At 41.1% G+C, this 7,798-nt stretch overlaps 1 non-coding gene across 1 annotated transcript; it reads right to left on the bottom strand.

The window, feature by feature from the left end:
• Window positions 1–7,261: 7,261 nt before the first annotated feature.
• On the bottom strand, window positions 7,262–7,452 carry LOC142438052 (U2 spliceosomal RNA). The gene has a single exon (XR_012782518.1). It is a non-coding gene; the product is annotated as a U2 spliceosomal RNA (small nuclear RNA).
• Between the last annotated feature and the right edge of the window lie 346 nt (window positions 7,453–7,798).

Below are 7,798 nucleotides of genomic sequence, written 5' to 3'. Positions count from 1 at the left end.
GAATCATCCTACATAACAGAAATTCATCCTTAAGTTTAGAGAGCTACTTTTGTAAAACAAAATTAAATATAATAAAAATCTCTATTATACTTTCCTCAGTTCTAAATGTGCTTAGGTACATAATTTAATCCCCTTAATATTCAAGACATAATATGAAAAAGTTAAGACATAATATGACATTACTTCCTCTGTATTTTTAAAAATGTATTTACTTTAACCAAATATCCCCTTTAACGGGCAATTCTTTCTGGGTGACTTTAGCCCTTATTAGGAAATGGATTCTTCATGATCAGTCATAGAAAAACAGCATCCAATTATCACAAAGGACAACTGTTCATCACTATCTTGAACCATTAAAAACGGAGACAGAAATTCTCTGATTCCTATTTTAGAAAATGTTTTTCTTGTGACTACATGCAGCATGAAACTTTCAGCCCACCTGGGGTATTTTCTTTACACTGAAGGCTTGTTGAGTATTTTGAGTGTGAGGTTTGTAAACTTGTTCTTATTAAATTGCACAAAGCACTGGTGGTATGTTCAAGTATTGGAAATGGCTTCCAGACCACACTGAAAACCAGACCAGCTAAGCAAATTCATACCTGGGATAGAAAGGGGGACCCAATTACAAGGATCTACATATGACCTCTTCTCTGGGGGTCGGACAGCAGAAAGGTAGGTGAGGGGAGCTATTGGACAGTGTAAGATATGACAAAATAATTATAATTTATAAATTGTTGAAGTTTCATGAGGGAGGGCGAAGTGGGAAGGAAGGGGAAAAAGTGAGCATTTGATGCCAAGGGCTCAAGTAAAAAGCAAATGTTTTGAGAATGATGATGACAACACATGTACAAATGTGCTTGACACAATGAATGGATGTATAGATTGTGATAAGTGTTGTACGAGCTCAATAAAAAGATAAAAAACCCCAACTTTGTTGCTATCTAAGGTTGGAAATTTTTAAAAGGAGCTATTATTTTTTATTGAAGTGTAATAAAGTTTGATTTTTTTGTTCACATGACCATGTAAAGCTTTTAAATCTTTAAATATTATTAACATTTTATAAATCTACAAGAAAAATGGTAGAACAAAGAAGATTGAAGTTATTGACTTCCTGTACATGATTAATCTTCTGCCAACCAAATAGTATGAATTTCTGTTGTAATAGTTGAAGACCATTGGTTTCTAGACCTCTCTAGACCTCAATTTGTTTAGCAAAGGTATGCGTACACCTTCTTGACATCAATGATACTACTGGAAATTTGCATTTATTATCTCAAAAGGACCCAGTGCTCTCCAAATATGCTTGACCACAAAATTTGCTTCCTCAAATCATCTGGCTCACTTTTGCCCTTGAGTCTTTCCCTGCAATCTTGTCTGCATCTCAAATAATTACATGTGAGACTATTGGTTTTCGTGACCCTGGCAAATACAGTGCCCTGTATTTCCTCTATAGAACAGGAAGCAGCTGTGTTGAGGTAAGTTTTTGGCTACTTGAGAGACTGGCTTTTCGAACCAGTTCACTGCTCAGAGGGAGAAAGATGGGACATTATTCTCCCATTAAGATCATGGCTTTGGTTTTTATCCATGTGTTATACTGTCCATTGTCTCCCTTCATCCACTTTTCTGTTGTCTGTCTCCCAGGGAAAGAGTTATATGTAGATCATTGTGATCGGTTCTCCCTTCCTCTCCTGGTGTCTATACTTTCATTATTGATCCTGAAGGGTTTATCTGTCCTGGATTCCCTGTGTTTCCAGCTCTTATGTTTACCAGTTTATGGTAGAATTGGGATCATGATAGTGGGGGGAGCAAGCATTAAAGAACTAGAGGAAAATGGTATGTTTCATCAGTGCTATACTGCACCCTGACTGGCATGTCTCCTCCCAGAGAATCTTCTGTAAAGGGATGTCCAGTTGCCTGAAGAAGGACTTTGGGTCCCCACTCCGCACTCTTCCCATTCACAATGATATGATTTTCATTCTTTGATGCCTGATACCCGATCCTATTGAAACCTTGTGATCACACAGGGTGGTGTGCTTCTTCCATGTGGATTCTTGCCTCTCTGCTGCATGGCCGCCTATTTGTCTTCATGTCTTTAAGACTCCAGGCGATATATCTTTTGATAGTCAGACACCATCATCTTTCTTCACCACATTTGCTTATGCACCCACTTTGTCGTTAGCGATCATGTCGGGAAGGTAAGGTGAGCATCAACTTGATGGCAGGGGCAGTGAGTTGTTCATTCAGAAATGCTGAGTGTCACCCATTGTATTCCTTCAGTGAAAAATATACACTCAATTCAAAACCCATTTCCATGGGGTCCACCTCACAGTCAACAGACAGTGATGAATAGCTGCCTCAGAGCATGTCTGAAGCTGCACATCTTTCCAAAGAGCCAGACTGTTACATTTTCAACATGGGAGCAGGTAATGGATTTGAATCTCCACCTATTTGTTAGTAGCCTAACACTTTAATCAGAAGAAAGCCAAAATCTCTTATACCACGAATGAACAAGTTGATTGAATACAAACTTTCTTAAAATTTTTTCCTTCTTTGATGCCTGGTAACTGATCCCTTCGGGACCACTCGATCACACAGGCTGGTGTGTTCTTCCATGTGGACTTTGTTGCTTCTGAGCTAGATGGCCGCTTGTTTATCTTCAAGCCTTTAAATCACTATCTCTTTTGTTAGCCAGGCACCATCAGCTTTCTTCACCACATTTACTTGTTCACCCACTTTGGCTCCAGCCGTTGTGTCGGGAGAGTGAGCATCATAGAGTTCCAATTTAATAAAAGAAAGTATTCATGCATTGAGGGAGTGTTTGAGTAGAGGCCCAAGGTCCTTCTGCCACCTTAATACTTAACCTATAAATATAGACACATAGATCTATTTCCCCATCCTCCCATATATATTTGCATGTACATGTCTTTGTCTAGACCTCCATAAATGCCCTTTGACTCCTAGCTCTTTCCTCCATCTCCCTTGACTTTCCTCCTGCCCTACTACCATGCTTCGTCGCCACCTGGGCTAGAGTATACCTCTTCTCTAAGCAACCTTACCCTTGATCATTTCCCACCAGGCCTGCCACTCCCCCTTCTCTACCATTTGGGGTCCCATGTTTTTCCCTTGTCCCTGGGTTTGTTAACACCACTTCCTTATCCCCCCTACCCCCACACCCCAAGTCCCCCCGGAACTGTCGGTCCCGTTGTTTTTCCTCCAGATAGTTCATCCAGCCTGTCCTATTCAGACAGACCTGTGGAGACACTAACATGCACGAAAACAAGACAGAGGAAAACAAAGCAACAGTATACAACCAGACAACAAAACAACAAAAACAAACCACTGACAAAGAACAGAACAAATCAGTTCACAAGAGAAAAGCTTGTAGTTAGTTCAGGGATTATTGACTGCACATCTCCATGATAGGATCGCTGAAACAAATGGGTGCATAAGCAAATGTGGTGAAGAAAGCTGATGGTGCCCGGCTATCAAAAGAGATAGTGTCTGTGGTCTTAAAAGCTTGAAAGTGAATAAGCAGAGAAAGGGGGGAAGGGAGACTCTGGATAGGGCAAGATATGACAAAATAACGATGTATAAATTACCAATGGCACATGAGGGAAGGGGGAGAGGGGAGGGAGGGGGAAAAAAAAGAGGACCTGATGCAAAGGGCTTGAGTGGAGAGCAAATGCTTCGAGAATGATCGGGGCAGGGAATGTATGGATGTGCTTTATACAATTGATGTATGTATATGTATGGATTGTGATAAGAGTTGTATGAGTCCCTAATAAAATATAAAAAAAGAAAAGAGGAGAAAAAAATGATTAGGGCAAGGAGTGTGCAGATGTGCTTTATACAACTGATGTATGTATATGTATGAACTGTGATAAGAGTTGTATGAGACCCTAATAAAGTGTTAAAAAAAATTTTTTTTCCTGTTCGAAAAAGAGACCAGACTTCAACCAAGTGCTCCAATACATGAATGCAACATACCTGCATGGAGTAGGGAACCAGTAGAGAGGTCTGAGGGGCCAGTCCCACACCCAACTATGTGGACAGCTGGTCTTCCTCTGAGGAGAATTTATTTGAGGACAGCATTGAAGCTCCAGCTCAGTTAAGGAGATATGTCTGACCAGAGCACATGGGAGAAAATTAAAGGGGCGGAAGAGAGAGTGGAGCACATCCTGGTCCACCAACCCTTGATGACGGTGTTCTCGCTCACAGCAGCCAATCCACAGAGAAGACCATATGGCCAACCCCACTATGAGAAACCACATCCCTCACTTACCCATATCCCTACAGGGGACAACACTGGAGGCACAGTGTGGGAATTATGCCTGATCTGATCCAACACCCCAAGGCAAAACACTAAGGGCGTGCAACAGAACAGCAAGGGGAACAGAGCAACAAAGTCCTCAGGGAATACCAAAAATAGACTTTGGGGGCAGGTCTTGGCACCCCATCAGACTCGACCAGAAAACACTCCTAAAGGCCAATAGTCCTTGTACTAACTAAAAACTTTTCTTTTTTGTTGTTGGTCAGTTGTGGTTTTGTTTTGTGTTGTTTGTCATTGGCTATTTGTTGTTGTTTTGTTTTGTTTCTTGGTTTTGTCCTGTCCCATTTTTGTGCATGTTATTATCTCCACAGGTCTGTTTAAATAAGATAGGATTGGTGAACAATCTGAAGGAGAAAACAATGGGACCTGTGGTTCCAGGAGACATGGGAGAGGAAGTAGCTGTTGACAAACTCAGGGACAAGGGAATAAAACGTGAACCAAATAGGTGGTGAGGAGGGTGTAAGAGGCCTAGTAGGGCATGACGAAGGTTAATGTAACCGAGAGGAATTACTGAAGCCCTAATGAAGGCTGAACATGATAGTGGGGCAAAGGGAAAGTAAAAGGAAATAGAGGAAAGAGCTGGGAGCAAAGGGAATTTTTAGAGGTCTAAATAAAGGCATGTACATATGTAAACATGTTTATATATGAGGAAGGGGAAACAGATCTATGTGCATATATTTATAGGTTTAGTAATAGGGTAGCTGATGAACATTGGGCCTCCACTCAAGTACTCCCTCAATACAAGAATACTTTGTTTCATTAAACTGGCTTTCCATGATGCTCACTTTCCTGACACGATCGCTGAAGACAAAGCGGGTGCATAAGCAAATGTTGTGAAGAAGGCTGATGGTGCCCAGCTATCAAAAGATAAAGTTTCTGGGATCTTAAAGGCTTTAAGGTAAACAAACAGCCATCTAGCTAAGAAGCCACAAAGCCCCCATGGAAGAAGCACAACAGCCTGTGTGATAACAAGGTGTCCAAGGGATGAGGTATCAGGCATCAAAGAACGAAAATTCATCATTGTGAATGAGGGGGAGTGCGGAGTAGAGACCAAAAGTTCATCTGTAGGCAACTGGACATTCCCTTACGGAAGGGTTGCGGGGAGAGGAGAGATGAGTCAGAGTGCAGTGTAAAAATAATGAAACATACAATTTTCCTCTAGTTCCTAAATGCTTCATACCCTTACCCCCCCCCCCCCACTATAGTGATCCTAATTCTACCTTACAAATCTGGCTAGACCAGAGGATGTACACATGTACACTGGTACAGATAGGAACTGAAAACAGAGGGAATCCAAGGCGGATGATCCCTTCAGGACTAGTGGTGAGAGTGGTGATACTGGGAAGGTAGAGGGAGGGTGGGGTAGAGAAGGCGAATGGATTATAAGGATCTACATATAACCTCCTCCCTGGGGGACTGACAACAGAAAAGTGTGTGAAGAGAGACGTCGGACAGTGTAAGTTATTACAAAATAATAACTTATAAATGATCAAGGGCTCAAAAGGGAAGGGGGAGCAGGGAGGGAGGGGCAAAAAATGAGGAGCTGATGCCAGGGATTTACGTGAACAGCAAATGTTTTGAGAATGATGAGGGTAATGAATGTACATATGTGCTTTATACTATTGATGTTTGTATGGATTGTGATAAGATTTGTATGAGCCCCCAATAAAATGATGAAAATAAAATTAAATATTTTCCTGTTTTAGAAAAAATCATTTTATTAGGGGCTCTAACAGCTTTTATAACAATCCATACATGCATCCATTGTGGCTAGCATGTTTGTACATATATTGCCATCATCATTTTCAAAACATATTTTTCTACTTGAATCTTTGGTATCAGCTCATTTCCCCCTCCCCCAGGCTCCCTCACTCCTGAAATCATGATAATTTATAATCTCTATGTTTATGTCTTACGCCAACTGCTGTCTCCCTTCACCCACTTTGCTGTTGTTTATTCCCCTGCAGGGGGGTTATATGGAGATCATTGTGATCGGTTCTTCCAACTTTCCCCACCTTACTGTGACCCTCTTGGTATTACTACTCTCACTACTCTCATTATTGGTCCTGAGGGGTTTATCTATCCTGGGTTCCCTGTATCTCAAGCTCCTATCAATGCGAGTGTACATGCTCTGTTCCAGGCAGATTTGTAAGGTAAAATTGAGGTCATGATAGTGGGATGGGGGAAAGCATTAAAGAACTAAAGGAAAGTTGTAGGTTTCATCTGTGCTATACTGCACCGACTGGTTCCTCTCTTTCTTGTGATTCTTCTGTAAGGTGTTGTCCAACTGTCTACAGATTGGTTTTGGGTCTCGGCTTTGCATGCTCCCTCATTTCCATGTCTCCATTCTAAAATATACAGTTAGTTCATGATTTTTTTAGAATGGATGCATTGTGGCACGTGAAGTGAGTAGTTGATAAAACCAAAAAGCCTCACTGCCATGGAGTCAATGCCAGCCCAGCAGCTCTATAGGACAGGATGAAATAGCCTCTGTAGCTTCTCAGACCTGGAATTCTCTGCAGGAGTAGAAAGTCCCATCTTTCTCCTGTGGAGCAGCTGGTGGTTTCGAATGGCTCACCTAGAGGAGCACAGTCCAACTGCCACATATTCTTAGATACTCTCTTTTAAGGACAAATAATACTGTGGTGAAATATATAATATAAAATTAACCATTTAAACCATTGTGAAAACCACTCCTGTGATTACACCAAGTCTGGCAGAGTGGATCCTCAGTTGATTTAAAAAAAAGTATAGAGTCCATTTCCTCTCATCCATTGCTAACCTCTTAACGTACCTGCCGTCACTTATGTCTTTTCCTCCTGTGTTCCCATTTCCCATTCCATTCCTCCTTCTCTCCTCCTTCTTACTTTAGGATCTAAAATTGTTAGTTTTTCTAATATGGGGTGAGTTTAATTCCAGTTCTTTTTTTTTTTTTGGTGCACCGTTCCTGGAGGTACTGCAATACCAGTTCGATGCGTGGAGTGGATGGAGCAAGCTCCTATTCCAACTCCCTACTCCAAAAATACATTTAATATATTGTCCTTGGATAGAGGACGTATCAGATATTAAACTGATAAGAACAGATACTACACTTGATCTTAGCCAAAAGGTCGAGAAGCGATTAATTCCAGTTCTTATGGGTCACTAAGGGCTATAATCTTGGTGGTATCACCAGTCTCTATGGAAACAATATGCGTTATAATTTTGAGTTCTGTTTCACATTCTTCTCCCACTTCTCTAGTAATTTACATAATATATAATTTATGTAAGTACCTTCTAGGGTGGGCATTTTCAGAAAGGCTGGTGTTGGTATCATGAAACCGTCCTACTCTCAAGATAATAGAGACTAATATTTTCATGGTCTCTTGGTCCACTGGTCTATTTCCATGGGCTTTTCAGTTTCCATCACTTTTCTTTTCTCCAGATAGAAAGAGACAAATATCTGCACATTATATGCTGCTTATGAGC

This window comes from Tenrec ecaudatus, chromosome 1 (genome assembly GCF_050624435.1).
Source record: "Tenrec ecaudatus isolate mTenEca1 chromosome 1, mTenEca1.hap1, whole genome shotgun sequence".
NCBI classification, from domain to species: domain Eukaryota; kingdom Metazoa; phylum Chordata; class Mammalia; order Afrosoricida; family Tenrecidae; genus Tenrec; species Tenrec ecaudatus.
Note: the sequence above shows the minus strand (reverse complement) of the source record. Positions and strands in the feature narration are given on the sequence as shown.